The sequence below is a fragment of the Bombus pyrosoma genome, linkage group LG5, assembly GCF_014825855.1.
Source record: "Bombus pyrosoma isolate SC7728 linkage group LG5, ASM1482585v1, whole genome shotgun sequence".
Taxonomy (NCBI): domain Eukaryota; kingdom Metazoa; phylum Arthropoda; class Insecta; order Hymenoptera; family Apidae; genus Bombus; species Bombus pyrosoma.
In genome coordinates, this window is record NC_057774.1 from 2,177,659 (window position 1) to 2,200,969 (window position 23,311).

Sequence of the window (23,311 nt, forward strand, 5' to 3'; positions counted from 1 at the left end):
TGAACCATTTGTATAAATAGCCGAGTTGAGCGATTTAGGAGCGTAATGCAGGAGAAAATTACGCGCTTTTTTGTGCTACCTCTTAACTGATATTCAATTTATGAAATGAGATCGAATATTTCAAAGAAAAAAATTTTCCAATCTTTCTACGAGGTTGTAGTTTACCGTCCACTTCGATTTCAATTACTCATCTTTGTAATCTGTTTTATATTGTAGTATAGTAGGGCCTTGATTATTTGAACTAATTAGTTACAGAAAAAACTTGATAATCAAAAATAACGATTGAAATTTTGATTGGGTTTCATTAAAAAAAAAAAAAAAAAATTGAAAATTTATTGCAGATTATTACATAGATATATATCTTCTTCTTAAAAATATTCTTAAAATATATGGTACTAATTTCACTATGATAAATTATGCGTCAATAGAAACATTAAAACAATCAAATAAAATTGTAAGTAGAGGTAGCAGTGACCGGTTGCATCACACGAAACTATCCTTTCAGCTTGTTCATCTAAGTTAGAATAGCCGAAGTCGGCACGAAATGGCTGAAAACTTGTCATATTATTCGAAAGTCTTTCAAAGTTGAGGCGGTTCAAACGGCCACTTTACGACAGGGTACCGACGCCGCACAATGCCGGCCCTCTTAGTTTTACATATCGTAAAGTGCGTGCACGAGCTAAAGAATGCATATAAATCGGCTCGCCTGCTGTTATGTCTCCGGCGTGCAAAGGCCCGTTTACCATTTTATGCCTTTGGGTCATTTAAACTTCCTCTCTCCTTCGTTTCGTCACTACCCCTCTTTTGCTTCTCTCCTTTTCTATCATGAAGTCTCCTCGAAATTAAAAGAAGAAGGAAACCCAAAAACTTATCATCTTTGATGGCGAAAATGAAGAACTCGACAAAGTGACTCAAGAAGCGAATATGTTGTTTGAAAAACATAAATTCTATATTTGTAATAATTGGTTCGTAAAATTCAGGTGTTATATTTTGTCTGAATATACGATATCGTTTTTTGGAGCAGATATTTTATGCGAATAAACGTTGTACCTATCTTTGAAATGGTTAAAAGTAATAAGAAAGTAAGTAATAAGAAACTAATTTTTTAAAAAGTAGCAAAGGCTTCAGCAAAGTTATCAAGGAATCTCTTCAACTGTAATCTTCAGAATTATGTGATTTAATTACGTCTGCTTTTCTGCCAAAAATAAATTATTTACTTCAATAAATTTATTTATCGCGGAGCGGTAACACAAGTAACAGGAGAATTCAAATTTTAAAAAGCGATGCTTGTAACGTTACTCTTCTGTATATATTTTCCAATTTTGAAGTTGATCATTGTGATCTCTGAATGGATTATACGTGTGCGCAAATTTCCAATTTTATGAATAACATATAACATAAGGTCTTTTCCTTTTTTCTTACAACTTATTTTTTTATGTTGTTGCTCTTACATTCACTTCCTTATTTTCTTTTCGCAATTTACGCTATTGCTATGTTACAACTTGTTACGACTAAAGTTAATTAAAGAGTCTAAGGAGGAAAGGAGCGTTGAACGATATGGCAACATTCACCTTTCCGACCTAAGCTCTTGCCTTCAACAGCTTTAATTTCGGAGAAGATGGTTTTATATTTTATCTCAATTCTTTTTTCTTTCCTCGAAAAATGATTTTACGATAGCGCGCATACCTTATTTTTTCCGCAATTTACGGAACAAGAATTCTCAACCACTCGAGCTCGTATCTTTTATGAAGAAAAACAAAAGAGAAGCAAACTGTATTACTGTACGAAGAAATTTCGATGGTAACGATGACCATTCTCCAACCACAGCGAACGCTCAACGACGTATAAACATAGTCATCTTTCGTATAGAACGATTATTCGATGATACTTAACTACAGTCACTCTTAATAACATAAGGGCTAATGGTGGTCACGTGAAATTCACTGGAAAGTATCAAAGATCGTATCGTTCTATAGAGGAGTGTAAAAATTTCTGACCACATAGAGATTCAACAATTTATGTTCCAAAAGCAACATTAATTTTATTAAATTAAATACAATAAAAATTAAAAATTTAATGATGAAAAAATGCACAGAATGAGCAAGATACGTACAAAATATAAAATATCGAAAGTATAACACTCTTTACAATATTCAGTAAGTCAAACAATTTTCTACCGAAGTCCCATTGTTTTAGATCTATTTATAAAAATATGAATTCGCCTAAATATCCGCAGTGCAAATATCTCTAATGTCATTTAAAAGTCAGAATAAAGCATAATACGTTATTACCTCTTTTATAAGAAGCTTTCAATGTGCCTTCCTTTCTTCCATTTGAATGCAACACTCGCAGGTGTAAATTATGAACAGACATTTCACATTGATATGCAAAACAGTTTTTTTACTAATTGTTATAACATCCCACTAATTCCCCTAATTACGCAATATTTTAACTTTATAATTTATATTATCTTTAATTTATGAAACAATATATTTCACTGTATGTATAATATAAATTAATGCTCTGGAACCTAAAGAATTTGTCAAAACAGGATACCTCAGGATAACAAATTTTTAATGATTCTAGATAGTCTAATTTGAATCCTCGCCAGGATACATGTGTAAATTGTAAATATGAGTTATAGATAATAAATAATTGCTAAACTAATGATCCCAAGTTGAATATCACAATTAGAAGAAATTAAAATTAAATGACTTAATTTGAATCTAATCCACACTCTTCTGATCACCTGTAACCCAACTATACATATAGCAATTAGGGACATAATGATTTAATTCTACGATCATTTTATTTAAATCCATCATAGAAGGATACTGATTACATCTACAGGATATATCGTAAGGAATACCATACACTTCAATTTCATTTTCTTTACCAATTTACGAATACTTATTATAAAAAAGTTACTGCTTGACGCTTATAAAAGTGTTCCTAACTCTGAAGGATCTTAAAACTTTAATTTGAACCTATGCATATAAATTTATAATGGGAAGCAGGGGAAAAAGGAACATTGGATATACATGAAACTTACTAGGGTAATTAACATACGTTTCATTAAAAAAGAATAAGAATGATCGGAGATTGTAGTAGTTTAAGGCTACAGAAAAAATAATTTCATCGGTGGGAGTCATTACAAGTATAAAAACTCTAGACTTCCCCAATAGGTTAATCAGCTTATCCATTTCATTAATCATTCGTCGGTGGTAATTAAAATAAACTAATAATCGGCAAAGCAAATGTTCTTCATCTTTAATTGCAAGTAACACGATGTACACATAATACTTACACATGGTACAATAGCCAAAATTAATTAGTATTCGGCGGACGCACAGATCATTATCAATAGGTATGTGCGTATCGGTAGCAGGAATCATTATCTCTCAACGCATCGTGTATATTGTTCCCGGCCGGAAGATGGATAAAATATGTATTGTTATGGTCTTCACGTACGTTGTACGTGGCCTAGAAAAGAAGATGCACCGATGATCACCCTATGAAACTATATATAAGGAAGCATCAATATCGATTAATTAGTGCCGCTTGTTGAGAAATCGTCTAAAGATGCGTTTAAATCAAGCGAGCGAATGCTCGTTCTTTCCTTTCTTTAGGAAAAATCAGGTGTAAACGGGGAATCTTTTACCGTTCGGCGATTGTTTGCCAAATTAGAAATCGAACATCCAAAAGAATGTTCTGAAAATGTTTGTTCGATAGTTTCAACTGCGGAATAAGCGAGCGAATAATTTTTTCATCGTTTCATGGAGAATTAATAACAAATGTTTATTTAAATATTGCTTAAATTTAAATGATTCGTTCGATATAAATAGGTATACAAAGACTAACCAGATTTTATGCCTCAGCGACTATGTATTTTTTTTTCTTCTAATTTTTTTCTTATAATTAACACAGGAAATTTATAATAAGATAATTATGGTATAATTCTTTAATAAATCAAGTCTTTTCACCTATGTACGTGAAACATAGTCTATTTGAAGAAGTCTCTACATATAGATAGAGACTTTTAATAAAGTAACTCTTGTATCATGTCTCGAGATAAACGCAATTAGTGCACAATTATGAGTCCTACTTTTTATATTTCGTGCTACAACAAAATGTAAAAATTCACGTTTGATCTGATTTCCTAAACATGTTGAATCGTTTGAAATTATTCTGCAAAATTCTATTTCTAACGATCGATTCAGAAAAGACGAAAGTTTTTCAAAGAAGGTGAAAATAATTGTGAAAATATTCAATAAATAGTTAAAAGTTACCAATAAGGACGATAAAAATATACGTTGTTTAATAAAATACCAATTTCATGAGAGATACATTGCTTGTAAATCTTTTTGAAGCTTTGCTACGAACTTTTTTCGAACAACCGGTACTAGTATTATTTGGTTCGCGTCAGATTAAAAGTAGCACATACCTCGTAAACGGATATTTAATCATCGAGTTGAACGTTAAAACATAAATCTTGTATATGATAAGCGACGTGTTAATCGTCAAATTTATTAAGCAGTCTCTGAATAACTTGTTCGATCGAATAAGAGAAATCGAACTGCTGTGAAATGGGTTACAGCTTGATTTACAATCTCATTTGATACGATTTCATTTCTCGATAGCTGGATACCGTACATTAAACTAAAAAACAACAAATGTAAGATTTCACTTTGAAATATTATTTCCATAACTACCTATGGTGTTTTTGAGGAAAATTAATTTTCCATCAATTTTCAATATATTTTAGGAAACATAAACACCTGTACATGACAATAAAAACATTTCCCTTTTTTACAAAAAGCATAAAATTTTTATAAACTCAACAATCTTCAATTCAATTTCTTCAAGATAATAAGATCAACAATCGATAAATTTTACGTAGAAACCTATAATTTCTTTTTCTAGTCCAAAGATTCGAACAATTCGCTGTTTGTTACGATGTTTTTATCCTACAAATAATCGATATTGATAAAGTTCACTAGTATTACAAATTGCTCAGAAAAGGAAAAACGATAATAATGAATTGGTTATAAGACTCAACGAACAACTGATAACACAGCGACTCATATATGCGGATACTGACTCGAGGCGTTCTATCTTCGCATAATCACAGCCTTATTACGCAAACTGCGCCGATGCACGCACAGTTGTAGAGCACGGGATGGTGTGGGAATCACGCTACCATGGCTGAGAAATAGATACAGTTCTGCAAACGCAACGTGTAAAAAATCACAGTTGTAAAAATGTTAGCGTCATCCATGACTTGTATTATTATAATGAAATCGATTACGAGAATATCTATGCACAATTCATATTTTTGAGAATATCGCTGAGAACATGAAGTCTAAATGGAAATTTGTTTTGATAGAAGTTCTCAAGTCTCTTTAAAATTGTGTAGAACGTTCGAGACTACAGTGAAATGATAGAACGTGTTTTTAAAAAAATCGTATAACTACAACGAAAACATGTTAAATAAATCGTGTAAAAGTTAATAACGTGTGTTGAAAAAAGCCGTGTAAAGGGAGTACAGTGTAAAAAGAGCCTCGAGTGTATATAAAAAAAATACAGCTGAGAAACACCAGGCACTTGTTGCAAATTTCATATTATACTAATATAGCAGTAAATATTATAAACCAGTTTTCGCATAATGTTACTAATTTATAATTATTATTAATTTATTTACATATTAACTAGTATAACCGGTTCAATTCGATTTGCATGTATGTGGTGATCAAGCAAGCGAAGATTTAAATATATACAAAAGTTGTAATATACAATTTTTCATTTCTTCATAAATGTTCCTGGACCAAAAACAAAGAAAGTAATCACTTATAATTGTTTCCTCGTATACACATAAAATTCTAGTAATAGTTAGGTGAAACTGCACAAAAACAGCTGAATGATCGTGATGTTCATTACGTAAGTCCTATCAATTGCATTGTGAAGGATGTACATAAGTCAGAAGTGACATTGATAAAAATATCAGATAAAGCGCTCCAAATTGTGGTTGTGGCAGAACAGTTGAATATTTCGCTTGATAAATATGCGTGCTATAGTTGGCCGCGAATGCATTTGCGATAAGCGACTGTAACGTACATTGTAGCGGCTAATGTCAAGGAAATCCAACTCTTCTATACATGTACTCTACGTTCTACACTCGCGTCTATGCGAATACAAGAGAGTAAGAACACACAACCGGCTGCACACAGCAAAATATACACTTACAATTAGTAGATCACGAGACGTGATCGCCCCGAGGAAACCGTATGCTAGCGATGGGAACGAACAAGATATCGATCGGTGCGATCGAAATCAGAAATTTGCGTAGGCATTGATTAACTCTCGTATACCCGAAACTGGATCATTATTGCATCGAATATTTTATTTTATAACGATAACATTTTATCTTGTATAACTTTTTGCTCGTTCAGTGTATTCTGTGCACATATGGATATGTAATATCATATATATATATATTATAAATTAATTTGTTGGCAGTTAAAATAGCTTCGACGCAGAAATTGAAAGAAACTAAGATCACAAACAAAAATTACTTTTCTAAACTGGAATTAAAAATTTTAGCACTTTGTCCAAACATTTTGCATATATAAAGGCTACTACTATTGTGTATATACAGTGACGAGCAAAAGTGTAAACACACTCCGCTGGTTTTATGTAAAAGGCGATACTACGGCTAATTTTTCAAGTGATCGGTAAAGATTAGGTAACAGTAACTACAAGCTACGTCTGATTAGCGAAAGGTAATAGTTCATTTTCATTAACATTAATAATGTACACAATATTTTATAATAATTGTGTTTTGAAACAATGTTTACAGTTTTGCACGTTTCGTCAGAAACGTTTATGATAGCATGTAAATGTCAGGGAAACGAAACTGTCAATAAGCACTGATTGTCCACTGTTTCGCAGTCAACTGTTCCACACCATTGTTAGATTACTTTTCAGTTTGATATGCTTAATTCAAGATGAAGCCACTTAGTGAAGATAGAAAGAACAGTATTATTTGTTTGTGTGATAAAGGTTTGTCGTTGCGGCAAATTGCAGAGAAATGTGGTGTCAGTCATACGATAGTTGCAAGAATAAGAAAAAAGTATGTTAGTGCACCAATTTCTTCACAAAACGGTAGACCGCGACTTATTTCGGATAGAGCAGCGCGTGAAATTGCACACTGTATTCGGTCGGATAGTTACAAAACACCAAAAATTGGTGCTCAGGAAATCGAAATAAGTGCTTGCGAATGGACCATTCGTCACTCTTTAAGGAGAATTGGTTTTCGAGCGAAGAAAAAAGAAAGTAAACCAGCTCTTTCAAACAAAAATATTAAATTACGAAAACAATTTGTTGACACCTACAAAGAATGGACGACCGAAGATTGGAAAAGAGTTATATGGAGTGACGAAACAAAAATTAACAGATTCGAATCCGATGGAAGGTCCTGGTATTGGACTTCATCCGAGAATAATGACCAACCAGGTGGTATGAAACAAACTATGAAGTTTGGAGGTGGCTCAATTATGTGTTGGGGTTGCTTTACACACAGAGGTGTTGGTCCCTTAGTACGAGTCGAAGGTATAATGCGAAAAGAGCATTATTTGACCATTCTACAAAGTAATTTACCTTCTGTAGTTAATTCTATTGGATATAACGAACGTGATATGTAGTATTTCAACAAGACAGGGATCCCAAGCATACTGCAAAGATAGTTAAAACCTGGCTAGAAAATAAAAATTTTTCTGTGATGAAGTGGCCAGCATAAAGTCCGGATATGAATCTGATCGAAAATTTGTGGTCCATTTTGAAAAGAAGGCTGGCAAAATATAATAATCCACCTTCAGGTGTTCATGAATTATGGAAAAGAACGCAACAGGAATGGTACGATATTGAACCACAAATAATTAAAAATTTAATTGACAGTATGCCTTGTAGATTAAAAGCATTAAAAAAAAAGTAAAGGAAAGTGGACGAAATACTGGGTTGAAATCTTAATTCGACGAGTATAATTAAGGTGCAAAGCTGTAAACATGGTTTGAGATGTCCATTTTTGTAAAATGTTCTGTACATTATTAATGTTAATGAAAATGAATTATTACATTTCGTTAATCAGACGTAGCTTGTAGTTACTGTTACCTAATCTTTACCGATCACTTGAAAAATTAGTCGTAGTATCGCCTTTTACATAAAATCAGCGGAGTGTGTTTGCACTTTTGCTCGTCACTGTATATATATACACTACATAATATGTATTTTAAAAAGAAAAAACGCACAAGAAGGAATGAAAAAACAATCGTATTGTTAATAATCATAAAAAGATGCAAATATCACATTGAAACGCAAAACAGACATAAATGTGTATACATAGGAGTGTGTCATTCGGCAACTAATGAAGCTACGTAGCTATAATATTGGCGAAACTGTCGGGATATAATTCCTATTGGACAAGGCTTACATACTCGATAAAATTTTACATCGACTTGCTTAGATTACCTGCTGCAAGTAACTATCGCTCGTGCAAACACACCGACGATAGTTCCATCGTTCGTAGTGTCAGTGCGCATGTCGCGTAGCATCCTTTTCTAACGCGATGTGGAACGTATCTCGCTTTATCACTCGTCTTGGTTTAATCTTAAGCTTTCAGTTACGCAAGGCTACCGTAAAAATTGCCAATTCTCAGACAGATTACGTCTAGACTGTTCGAAGATCGCCATTACTATCGCATTTTTTGCTATTATATCGTTTTGCAGTTACTCTCTTTTCTAATCAATTGTTATCATTTATTAATAAAAATTCACCTTTCTCATATATCTGATTACGTTAACTTGATTAAAAACTTTCTATGCAAGTTATTCTCTGGTTGTAGGTACTGGTGATGATTTCGTGTGCCATCTCACTCACACACAAATCTTTACTGCCTCTGAGCTACATTTCTGCACGTCTTCTTTCGACTTCCTTTCATTGCAAGACAGGACGTTCTACTTCAACTTTTCGTAAGAGAAACATCATCGGATATGACGCACAAACCTTTATACCTTATAGGCAGTATAATTGAGAAATATTTCATTTGTGTGAAATAATTCGCGTTTTAGAAAATATTTGAAATTATGATTGTATCTAATTACGCAAAAATAAGCGTGAAATTTTCCTTTTTTTTTTTTCTTGTTTCTTTCTTCCCTCGAAGAAGGGCGATAATTCCTTGGTAATACTTTGTAACTTACCTGTAAATCGATTTTTAACGCATACGTTGTCAACTGATAGTAACTAGTGCTTTACACATGGCATTATTGTTTGATATAGCAAATCATTGCTCTTTAATACGACTTTTTCCTGATAACATTTATATTTTCAATATAAACGATTATATTTTCAAATAGCTGAAGTTTTCTTTATAATTTTAGGTAAATTTAGATATATAAATTACCACCAATTTGAGGTGTGATTTAGAATTAATAATTGCAAATGATATTAATAATTTACAATGATAACAATTGTAATAAGTTTTAATTATAAGAATATACTTGTGGGATATACCCGACAATATTACTTCAAAGTTTCTCAAACTATCGTATATATCTAAAGAGAAGATTTCCTCGTTTTAACCATCAGAGGATCACTACACTGCAAGTACTGGTTAGCATTGACTTGATACGAATGAATAACGTGTAACCAGTTTGTTTCCAACCTATTAACTCGCATAGACGAAACAATTTGTCATATCGGTTCTGAATATTTTTCAAATAATTATTTATTTTTTTAAGGATTATTTCTTTTTGGACACGTCTATTTATGCATATATTTATGCGCATATTTTATATTTTTATTAAATGTACGTTACACCATTCTATGAAATCCCACTTATCCGATCTGGCTTTAATCTTCGCTTAAACCGGCTACATTTTCTTTGGAATTCCAAGAATAAATAAGGAAATCCCATAAAGAAAACCTTAATCGAACGAGAGACTAGATACATTCTACGAATTTATTTACGAAATAAAATAAAATGAACAAACTTGAAATCTAGCAAATTATAACGTAATTTAGTTTTTTAATACGGAAACGAAGCTCAATAATTATTATAGTCTTAAAATACGAATAAACATTTGTTGAATATTCATCGAATATATTCCTAATCGTCAACGTAGTTAGCTACTATTTTTCAATATAGCAGCAATATTGTAGAATCAGTATTCAATGTATACATAATTCTAAATATATTATATGTATATAAATAATTATAATTAAAATCGTATGGTGAAGATAGGATGGGATTATACGTATAATCATAATTCAATCTCAATAAAAGTGAACATTATTTGTTGACATTAGATGTTTGCACAGGTAAAGTGGAATATTTTAAATTCCTTTTTTATGATTCAAAGCATTCAAGAATCAATCGATGAACATTATACACGAGTCTAATCTAATTGATTGGATTATATGATTGAATATTAGATTATTGTAGCGCTCCCTGTCGTAATCCTACATTTGTTTCGTTTTAAATTCCTTATACGGAGTAAGATGTAATTTGTATTATTACGAATACTAAACCGATACATCTAAAATCACGATTTGTCGTCATTAACGTTTAATTTCGTAACTACACGAAAATCAAATTGAGGAACGATCCATCTTATCGATTAATTCAAGAAAAAGAGAGAAAAAGAGCTACGAAGCAACTACCGCTGGTATATCCAACTACTATAATATAATTATTTTTATAAAGATGGGTCGAGTGTAATCGCAAGATCAAAGAAACGCCTTGAACGACGTCCACTCGATGTAAAATGAATACAACATTTTGGAATGATGGAAGCAAGGCGTGGCAGCGTCACAAGAAAAACAAAATCACCTACCACTCACGGAGTACTTTATTTTTGCGCATTGTGCACAGTAAATTTATCCATGGCATAGTCGTCGTCCTCGACGCGAGAACGCTTCAAATTTGTAATAGTCATGGTAGTAATAAAACGTTATTTCATAGTCGACTTTATTCCCTGTGAGTTCGATAGGAACTGGACTGATGGAGAAGACTGTGGGGAAGAGTTTAAAAGCAATTAGTATCAGTGATAGGTAAAATCGAATAAATAAAACAGGATACGTCGGTACCGATGTTCTTTAACAAGCAAGATTTATTACTTTTACCATATTTTAATCCTCTGCGTTTAATCCTCAGAAAAAATTTAAAAAATATCCGAGAAAGATATCTATTATATAAATAAAATATTTATCTTATCGGTAAGAAGAAAATAATATCACCTTGAATAGAGTATCGTAGAAGAGTTTACGTTTACGATTAAAGAAAGTTCTTCGGAAAAGCATGTTAATATGCTTGTTTTGAAAATAGTTTAGCAAGCAAAGAAAGAATCTATCCTTCTATCGTTACAGAAATAGTTGCACAATCTACAAAATACTTGGTAGTATTCAGCAACCAGAATAGCTTCAAAGAAAAGCTTCTTCAGCCATAGCCACAAACGATTTGCCAATTGAACATAGTATATTATTCTAGCAAGTTAATTCCAGCTAGTTGAATTTCACACAATAGCAAACAATCGCTATGCAATTTTCAGAAATGTTTGAATATATCTCGATAATCGTTTAACGCCTAATACACATTTGTCTTTTTATGACTGATATTTTACGTTGAAGTTACACATATTAGTCAAATTTATCGACTACCGCATTTATATTAAAGTACATTGTGCGACAAATTTAAGTATTTAAATACATATTCATAAGAAATACAAATATATTAATACTAAAATATATTAATAGTAAATGCTGGATTGAAAAAACTCGAACAAACTTATTACTTAATTCATCTCTACTATTTTATGGATATCTAACGACACGATATTTTATATTCAAACTCTACCACATGCGTCAAAGTGAACAGTATGCTTATGGTAAAAACTATCATTTTCCTTTCGCGCGTCATACGAAAATTGATATTTGTATAAAACATACTTGCACGGTGGATTGCAGCAAGAAAAGTAAGAAAAAGCATTAATCTATATCCCGAGGAACAAAAATAGCAACACGAGAAAACGCGGGCAAAACACACATAGAAGAGAAACGGAAGCAGGAATTACGAGGTAGCTATGAAACAACACACGAAATTCTAACAAGAACAAGAGAAGCATAATACCCGACGAATCGAAGTCGTTAATTCAGACGAGAAAAGTTAAAGCGTAATCGAGTGGTGGCATACAAATTGACCGCGTATTAATGGCTTTCGTCAGGGACTAATTCACCGCTAAAATGAACAAGAGCAAGCGAGTTTGCTAGTGAACCAGTTCCAGTTCTAATTCTGGTCCATGAACGCGGAATCATAGTGATTTGACATAGTGGTGCCGGTGTTTCCATCTTTCTCTTTTTCTCGTTCTATCTCTGGGAGCTCAGTACGCTCATTAAATTACTTACGTGACCGTGAAAATAATCGTCTGCTAGACGCGCCGCGGTGTAACTATGTACTCAACTGAGAGCATACAACGTTTTGAAATAGAAACGACGTCTGGATGCGCAGCTCGTCGATGGTTGTTGTCAGTGTATCAAAGTTCAGTATTCGTGTGCCGCGAGTCGCAAGTGACATTGCATAAATGAAAATACGAGCCACTTCGACCACGCGCGTGTTACAGATAGCGACGGGACTAAGTACTACGTTTCAAGTAGATTAAAAGCTAACTTTATAGTTTCGAAAGCTTCCTCCTTTTTAATAACTGAATACTTTCCGACAGTAGGCCATATTCTACCTTTTTAGTTAAAATACTGTTCCTAGCATTTTTTTATTTTTTAAAATATATTGAAATATTTATAGATATCCGGATATTTTTTAAGTAAAATTATAAAAGAGAAAAGTTCCGTAAAAGACATTATGATTGTCAAACTAAATGTATTAGCTAATATTAAAGAAATATATTTGGAGACTTAACTTTCGACATAGTTTACTTATCTTCTCTTATCTATAGTAATCGAATATCATAAAGTGTAATTTTCCTTTGAAAATTAATCGAGGATTTCTAAGCGCATATTGAACTTTATGCCGTCGCTATTTGCGATATAGCTGATACATATGCGGGCTGGTTACAAGCCGACAATCGTTAAATTTAGATGCGTTTGCTACCTTTACACGTAACTGAAACATCATTTCATATTGATTAAAAGTGTGTCATGCATGCGACTGACCCATTGACACCGCATTTCGATCGCATAAGAATTGCACAGAAGTCTTTTACATACAAAATATAATTCCTCTTTCTCTTTCTTTGCTAACACATAGAATCTCTCAAGTTCTTTAAATTCATTTTTATGAGCTTTCATGAACTTTCATTTTACTTATAAAGATATAACGAAATTTTTATAACAATTTGCATTAAAATTATGAGAATTTGACTTACACTAGTATGAGTGTATTTCAATTAAAAAAATGTATTGTATGTACAAATATGTGTTCTAATACTTATGAACAATAATAGTGAAGATATGTTCGGGGAAATCCGTGAAATTGCATAACGTTATCGTGTAGGAAAATACAGAAATTGTCTATTACTTTGTTGATAATTACACGATCGAATCTGCAACATGATGACACAACTAATATAAAATTTATCTAGTGTGTTAGGAGAATTTATCAGTAAACAACGAAGTCCCTTTTTTCCTATAAAACTCAAAACTTGGCTTCCATAAAAAAGATAATCGAAATTTTAATAAAACATTATGACTATCAACATTTTTAAAACAAATCAATCTTTTCCAAAAATAATAATCTTCAACCTATAATTTCAACTGAGTCGTCGATAACTTATTACAGTGGAAGACTATAAACAATCAGTTTAAAGAAGTTCAAGATGCATGGGGAAAATTTCTGCTTTGATATATCACCTATTCCAGAAAGTTTTATCAATTGATTTATGTCAAATGTTTTAGCAAATTATAAAGATATATTTAAGGTATAAACTAAGAATCGTAAGAGTGCTAGGGAAGAGAGAAAGAGAGAGAGAGTGTGTAAGTAAGGAGTAAGGGTGTATGCCTTGGTGACGTCAAAGCTAAATGAGTAAAGGAGTGGGAGAAGGATGCGAGGGTTGAGGGTCAGCAATTTTTGACTTGAAGAGACGTAAGACGTACGAAGATATTGTAGTCAGTTTTTGTTTTGGGTATTGCTTGTACGGATAAAACTAAACTTAACTTCAAATAAACCATCCTTTCTTGTCCTTGCTCTAGACCATATTTTGATACTACATATAGATAGATCAACCTAGAAGGGCTTATTTCCATAATTATTTTTCTGCTATTTATGGCGATAATTTTCATGTCAGCAAGTTTCCTGGGAGGCGAGGCGTTGCTATTTCGCGAATGAGCGCCTTATCTAACAAATACAACCATGCAAGATGATTACACTCCACCTATCCTTGTCTACGAGGTTAATTCTCCTCGTTCGTTCACGGTTTACACCATTTTCATTAGGGCATCACATGCAACGTCATCTTACCGATCACCGTAGGCTCCTTGCGCGTTATTTATAGCAATCAAATCGCATCTCTTCGTTTATTCCGTGAGTGTACCTAATAAATAATAACAAAAAAGGACTCTTGATACATACGGAATGTGTTCCGGAACGTGACACGAAATTTGTAAATTTCAACAAGATGTATCGCTATACATGTATCAATCAGCGTATACAATTTATTTTGTAAGCCTTACAATTCGAGGAATTTAATTCCATATGAAGAGAATAGAAGATTCCAGTACTTAAGTACGTTGACAGTATCAAAATTAGAAAATCATGGCTTATGATATTATTTCTATGAAATCTATAATTGAAGCAGTCTTTGTCTTCCTTCGCGTAATTACAGAAAATTCACGAAACATTCTAAAGCTTCAAACCAGTGATTCTCGAGTTACACCGAAGAATTAAGAATTCACCGTGTCGTTTCCCGCGAAATCGTCACAGTTGTCCGCTATGTTTCGCAGCTCTTGTCTAGCCAAGCGTCATTGACAAAATTAGAATTGACCGCGACTTTCTTGTCAGACTGTACCAATGAATTCGCCTATTCGGATTTTCTCTTTACTTTCCTGTTTCGTGCAGTAGCCAATGATGAGTAACTCTTGTAACTTTTACACACTGTTGCAAAAGTACACCACGTATCTGTATACGTGCGTGTGCGTTAAAGGAGCGAAACGAATGGTTACGTTGATGAAGACTTGCCAGCAGCCAGAGCTGGACTATACGCGGCGTGACCACGGCGCTGGCCTCTAGATACACGGACACGCATATGCATTATCTTTTTGTGGCGACGTGCCGCCGTGCCGGTGTAACTTTCGTCGCATCTGTGTTATACAGATACTAAGCGATTATTGTCATACGCGAAAAGATTTTCGAGTTAGTCAGGTTAATCGCTAATTGGACGAACCGCTAATTGTGCTACGGCTATTTGAAACTCTTTAGTTTATAGTTTCTGGTATTCGCTGAAACAGAAATTTGAAACAATTTGAATCTTTCAAAATGGATATTAAAAGAAATACTTATTTCTTACACACGATGCATATGCAAATATACGTGCGCGTCAACACACTACGCTTACATGCAAAAGGCGACGCAGCAAACGTACGTCAGTCTTACGAACAAGTGAATTACTAACTGTATTGCATACAGCACCTACGATTAAAAATAGAATTCACCGACATATGCCAGGTTAATTTATCCGAAGAGACGTGTCGACCGCTATAACAATGATAAATTGATTAAATATCTTAGCAAGATTTATCGAACCGAGTTTATACTACGTGTAAATATGAGCGAAATACAAACAGAAACAAAGGCAATGATATTGTAAAACGGCCAGTTCCTCTGTCACGGAAAGCCTTATTTAACGCGTTATATAATTCGACAAAAAAAAAAAACATTTTGACATAATCTGACGTTTCAGGGAAAACAACTGCGTTTGGATTCGAAAAGAATGTTAATTTGTTGTAAATCTTGAATAAGAGAAGTATAACGCGATGGTGATCATAATATCATATCATAAGATTTACATACGTAGAAAACGTCATTTGCATCGAATCAAACCTAAATATCTTTAACACGACAGAAGATAGGCGAAAATTTGCATTAGGCAAAGTTAAGTGAATATACAGTGACAAGCACATAAATAGAAGAATTGCTTGTGCGAAATTAATTTAGTTTACTTTGCAATTATTGCTCGAAATAAAAATTTAAAAGGCGTTCTTTATAAAATTTTGAATTAATATAGAAAAGAAATAGATATAAGACTTATAGTACGATTAATTAAATTTCTGCGCGAAGCATAGTGATATACATGTATACTCCAATTATGAGGCACACCCTGTATATGGAAATTTTGAACGAATAACGCAATTTGTAAGTTATTTGGATAAGACATAATCAAATTGCTTAGCAATTCATTAGTAGAAATTAATTACTAAGGTCAGCAAAAGTTTATTGCTGGAAATATCTTTTTAGAATTCCTACGAAATATGAAACGATTGGAATAGCTGCAATTATTCGGTGAAAAATATGAGCTGGGTTGAATGTTTAACCGCCTCGTATCGCGGAATGTACACTGTAACCTTGCACTTGCAGTATCATGTAGGAAAGCTGAAGTTTAGTAGAAACACGAACACTGGATTGCGTTATATAGCTCGCTCTCACAGTCAAAGAACATTTGAATATCGTTCTGCATCACGAAGGATATTATCGACTCTTCTTTGATAGAATATACACGAGTTCCAAGAATCTTTGAAGGATTTTAAATTTAGATGCTTTACGCTTTCAAAAAATCATCGATTTTTATGCAAGCTCGAACGTACACTCCGTTAAGAATATCTCGAGGTCGATAAGCGATCAACCTTTATCAGTGTCATTGAGTTTGCTCGAATTTATATGTAGAAAGTACTGTATGCAAGTCGAATAATTTTAATATTCCCGCTGAATCCACGCGTTTAAATTTGTCACTGATATTTTTCAACGGCGGAACCTGATTCGATAACATTACCGGCTCGCATTTTAAACGCTTGAATATTTTTAACTTTTACCTGACTATTTTCGCTGACAGAAATTGATTGTTAATCCCAATGGTAATGATAATTACCGTGTTTACATTCGGTTGATATTTTTTCGGGAAATATCCACCTTGTAGTACTGTTCGATAAAACGGAATTGATAAAGAAATGATTGCATGTAGTCAATTAGATTCAAATAAAAAATTATGTGGTACATTATCTATTAACTTACAGTAAGCTACTTTGAAAATAACACGCTTCAATGATCCATAATGAAAATGGTTCGCAATTACTATTCAACTATCAATATGAAAATGAATAAAGAAGTTGTAGATATTAGAAGATAAAGTAAATTTCTTTGTGCCTCTAGATGAACATTTTGCTTAGTCCTGATTTACCGCAAAATTTCAGTAAACAATAACATTCTGTTAAAAAATGCAGTAATATATTTAACTTTTTTAGACGAAGTACAGTAGACATAAATGAAAGGAAAGATAATTGCATCATAAATTTTCCGATTTTGTAAAGTTTTAAATTTCCGAAATCAATTTTCTCAAACACGAATTTTCGAATGAAATAATTTTGTTCCGAATTCAACTTTGTTCGCACTCTACAATATATGGAATAATGGAGTTGGTTATAAAAACATTAATACATTTACAGTATGTATACGTTAAAAGGAGTATCTCTCGCCTTTTTAAAATGAACACCGATTTAAGTCTCAGCTTGGTCTCTCGAAATACGATATTGCTGGAAACCCTAATTAATTACTCCAGGTCCCGATATGGCGATTAATTAAAACGGAGCAAGAAGGCATGCGCTGGTTGCCGTAAAAATAAAATATGATGCAATTGACATCTCTGCTGCCACACCCCATTTGGGAGAAAATAAGAAAAGAGAAGGCAAGCACTTCGATAAATCATAAGCAGACACCTGTCGCGTGGTAAACAGGTTTCGCCGCAGTCACTTTCACACTGATGCGATGCAAAATTCGATGCCGATTTCAGGTTTCGGCTGCTGCTCTGTGCACCATAATACTGCTAGCAAAGATTCGTTTCTTCGTCCAACTGAGCAAGAATTCACCAAATACTGTTAATCGAGTTCAATGTAAGACCATGTTCGTAATTTCAAGAAGAAAATAACTTCTCCTGATCGTAAGAAGAACAGTAATTATGCGCCATAATTTTTGCGCGTAATTAGGACATCTATATACTCCTTATATCTAGAGGAAAACTTTAACAAATACATTATTTAAACGTTATATTATGATAATTGTTAATTAAAGTTTTTGGAATATAAAGCGAAAGATCTATCGGACCATCGCATGATGCAATTGAAATAACATTTTAGAATGAAACAACTAGAAAATAAAAGGAAAATGGAAAACATCGAATTTATATTAAATACCATAGATTTACAATCCGCGGTATATACTTGGCGTTTGACATTTTTAAGCGGTTCACAGGTTTATGGGTTCGTTCCGAAAAATTTTTCCGTTCAAAGACAGTGAATATTCTCAAAGCTGAACTTCATCACCGGTCCGCTAAGTTAACGGTATAATTGGTATCCGTGGACAGGTGTAAGATTCGCAGCTTACATATTAAAGTATCCTCAACAGAGTAATAACCGATCATTAAGCTAATTCTCAGTTTTGTATCCAAGTTTCGTTTTATGAATAAAGCCTGATCATGTAAGAATTTATCTCGATTTCTGTCCCGAAAATACTCCAGAGGTTGTTCTGTACCCTATGTGTTCCCTCTTTTTTACAAGAAGTTCTTGATCCCACTTTGCGAGCTCAGGGCCGTTTTCTTCGTATCGCACGATTCTCGACCCAATCGTAATTACAGACTCGCATCGGTAAATTACGTGCAAAACTTATGAACTAGCGGCAAGCTCTGAAAGCATCTGTAATAATGGCCACGCTTACCGGTCAACAAAATCTAGATATGGTCTCGTATTCCACGTGTAATGAGTTCACGGTTATTATCAAGTGTCACAAGCCTGCAAATGAAAATCATCGACACGCACGCAGTATAAAGTAAACGCACGAAATGACAGGAAATAATACGTATAAACAATAATCCTTTTGTGCTTCAATTAAAAAAAAAACTTAATTTCTTAACAATAAGAAATCAGAATTGAATCTAAATATCTTTTCTTTTTCGGGGGTGAGGAAGGGGTAAAAATATGACAATCAATTCTCACGGAGAATTTTGAATAATTATGATCTCGTGTTTCCATAGCACGATGTGTAACCTTACGGTGAGGTTACTTCTTTCGATACATATCTTAATAAATTAGAAACTGGGTGACTAGAAGATTGAAATGTTTAGTCAAACATGTGTGCCGTAGCGGTTATTAAATTTAGAAATTTCTTCCTTAACATGTTCCTTAACTGACACGCGCGTTTGCGTAAGATGAACGTAACATGCGTTGATTTGCTTTCATTTATGTTAATATGCCATTCATGGCATCATTTCACAATTTTGTCCAAGTGCTCTTGAAGGACTGAAGAAGCTACTTCAGGCTTTTCATCCGCTGCTAGAACTGCAATATCATCGACGAATGCAGCTGTAGCGACGTTGACCAAAGTGGATAGGTCTGTCGTATAGATAGAGTATAAGATTGGTCCAAGTACACTGTCTTATAGTACTCCAGCCTCAATAGGGAAAACTGTAGTTGCAGTATCTAAAAATCTCACCTAAAGTTGTCTACTGTTTAAGTAAGGATGCATAATTAGATAGTATCGATAAAGCAAAATTTTGTTGAGCTTGTATAGCAGTCCAGGGTGCCATAGTTTATCAAAAACTTGTTTAACGTTCAAGAATACTGCTGAGCAATATTTTTTCTTTTACAATTCTTGGCTAACATTACGTGTAATACGGTGTACCCGTTCAGCTGTTGAATGCCGTTTTCGAAATCCAAATTGATGATTTGAAACGTCTCGTTTCATTGTCTCATCCAATATGGTATGCATATGGTATGAGTTTGGATAGGCTCGACAGTAAGCTGCTTGGACTGCCTTATTTTCCTTCCTCAATATTTTTGTTAAAGCGCAATTCCAGTAATCGTATCAGAATCAAGTAGCTAAGAAAGCTTTAGATCATCAAGACAACGCAACGTATATGTTAATAGTAGCGAATGTATCAACTTATTAATAGTTTGCATAATGTGAAAGTTAACAGGAATCGGCACTACGCCGGGATCAATTGAAACGTTCAAATTAAAGAAAGAGATATATTTGTCAAATTCGCAACATTTTTGATATTACAATAAGATACTATATGTAAAATATTGAAATATATATTATAATTGTAAGTAAACTTAAGTAACAGCAATCCGTAAGTGCATAAGCAAAACGTCGACAGTCATTCCATTAAGAAGAAGATTGCGCTAGAAAGATTAGTCAGATAGCAAATATAATTGTTCTAAAAGCTTTTGTCTTTTAAGTACATTTCTGTGTTTTGCTTAAAATATTAGCGAATTGCTTTTAAGACATAGCAAAAGTGTACTTTAAAAAAATATCAGAATAAAAGAAATCTTTATCTAATTATTTCTGGGTATTTCTAGTTTTAACCGGAAAAGACAAGTTAAATCAAATTACCAGTGTGTTGGTCTTAACCATTTTTTACTTAGCGATTCCTCACTCTTTAACGTCTCGTTTCATTTATATTAACAATAAATAATATCGTATTTATATATACAAAACTTAACTGATTTCTCTTCATGAACTTTTAACTTGGTCACTGTAAAAGCTCACCTTCTACAAAAAACGATCTGTTTTTACATAATAGTAACTTTTGCCTTCTTCATAGCGTGTGACATACTAACATACAACTGTAACATCTGTGTGCACGTTCTTTCAATAGAAAAGGTTAGCCTTTGAAAGAAATGAAACGATGTGCATGACTCACATAGATTCCCAGAAACACATACATTTTCAGAAACTTGTAAACTTCAACCGTAATGTTTATTAAAGCAATTTTACGGTAACAATCTTCAAAACATATTTTGTATTTTTTTCAAATTAATATCCATTATTAAGCGTCCAGTGACTTATAGTCAGCAGTGTATATCGATGCTTACAATTAACGTCAATGAGAGTGATCTTAAGCAGACACGAAGCATTATCGTTGATGCGGTTGTTCACGCTCAAGGAACGCCATCAGTCATGATCGTCTGCAAAACGAGTATTTGCCGTAACGACGTATTATTAATCATTTTTATCCCTGTGCTAATATCAATAGAGGTCTATACATGTGGTTACATTCGTATGCATTGTATTGTATATGATACTAGTCGTGGATGTTTAATTAATCGTTCCGTAATTTAATTAACTAACTGCAATCATTATCATTATCACCTTTTTCTTATCCTGCATAAATGAATATCACATTTGTTTTCTTCTTATGGTTTTAAAGCGACATCCTTTCAATGGATAATCGAAAGGATTATTTAAACAATTGAGTCGCAAATGCTGATAATGATAAAATGATAAAATCATGTGATGCATGGATAGGTAGGTAGGAAATAAGATGTACAAAAAATATATATTATCCCTAGCAAAGAAAAAGGATAAACATAGAGTAAACAAGTATATATCAAAAGAAGAAAATAAAAATTATTCATAGTAACCAAATAGCACATACTTTTGGAAAATGTAGCAAATAGAAAAATGGAAATTAGACTCAAGTACAAAAAGTGCAAAAGACTTCTTTTGCAGTTTCAGAATGTGATAAAAAATATATGGTACAATGAGCTTTAATTTTAAATTTTTGTGCTAAACTATTAGAATGAGTTCGTGATGACTAATTCGTGTAATGACAGATTGATTAAAATTCAGCTGGAATATATTATACGTATATTTTGTGAGGCTTTTTATTATTATCCCTTGTTTAACATTTAATTCTCTATAACTAAATGTACGTGAAATATGATAAATCAAGTTTATAATATATCTATGATATAGTATATTTAAGATCTCTATCACTGCATGCAACTTGCAAATACGAATACATCGAGCTACTACAAATTAAAAACAAATCTACGTAAGAAGGCTAAAAGTAGAAACTTGACTCACTGGTTTCTCGCAATATAATTATCATGGAGATTCAAGTATAATAAATTTGACAGCATGCGCCTCGTATATTTAATAAGAGTGCAGAACAATACAGGCGCATATGAAGTAATTGAAAAGAGAAAGAGAGAATTTCAGGGCTATGTATAGAAGATTATATACAGCGACGAGCAAAAGTGTAAACACACTCCGCTGATTTTATGTAAAAGGCGATACTACGACTAATTTTTCAAGTGATCGGTAAAGATTAGGTAACAGTAACTACAAGCTACGTCTGATTAAGGAAATGTAATAGTTCATTTTCATTAACATTAATAATGTACAGAACATTTTACAAAAATGGACATCTCAAACTATGTTTACAGCTTTGCACTTTAATTATACTCGTCGAATTAAGGTTTCAACCAAGTATTTCGTCCACTTTCCTTTACTTTTTTTTTAATGCTTTTAATCTACGAGGCATACTGTCAATTAAATTTTTAATTATTTGTGGTTCAATATCGTACCACTCCTGTTGCGTTCTTTTCCATAATTCATGAACACCTGAAGGTGGATTATTATATTTTGCCAGCCTTCTTTTCAAAATGGACCACAAATTTTCGATCGGATTCATATCCGGACTTTATGCTGGCCACTTCATCACAGAAAAATTTTTATTTTCTAGCCAGGTTTTAACTATTTTTGCAATATGCTTAGGATCCCCGTCTTGTTGAAATACTACATCACGTTCGTTATATCCAATAGTATTAACTACAGAAGGTAAATTACTTTGTAGAATGGTCAAATAATTCTCCTTTCGCATTATACCTTCTATTCGAACTGAGGGACCAACACCTCTGTGAGTAAAGCAATCCCAACACATAATTGAGCCACCTCCAAACTTCATAGTTTGTTTTATACCACCTGGTTGATCATTATTCTCGGATGAAGTTCAATACCAGGACCTTCCGTCGGATTCGAATCTGTTAATTTTTGTTTCGTCGCTCCATATAACTCTTTTCCAATCTTCGGTCGTCCATTCCTTGTAGGTGTCAACAAATTGTTTTCGTAATTTAATATTTTTGTTTGAAAAAGCTGGTTTACTTTCTTTTTTCTTCGCTCGAAAACCAATTCTCCTTAAAAAGTGACGAATGGTCCATTCGCTAGCACTTATTTCGATTTCCTGAGCACCAATTTTTGGTGTTT

General features: G+C 33.1%; 1 protein-coding gene across 15 annotated transcripts in view; it reads right to left on the reverse strand.

Moving 5' to 3' along the window:
* LOC122567754 (doublesex- and mab-3-related transcription factor 1Y-like) overlaps positions 1 to 23,311 on the reverse strand; it is a 102,707-nt gene that overhangs the window by 28,803 nt on the left and 50,593 nt on the right. For 3 of the 15 annotated variants that reach the window (XM_043726703.1, XM_043726701.1, XM_043726692.1), the window contains one exon: positions 12,454 to 21,228. The exons of the other annotated variants lie outside the window; for them this stretch is intronic. The gene's annotated coding sequence lies outside the window, so the exon portion shown is untranslated. The remainder of the gene's footprint in view (positions 1 to 12,453; positions 21,229 to 23,311) is intronic. 15 annotated transcript variants of the gene reach the window in all.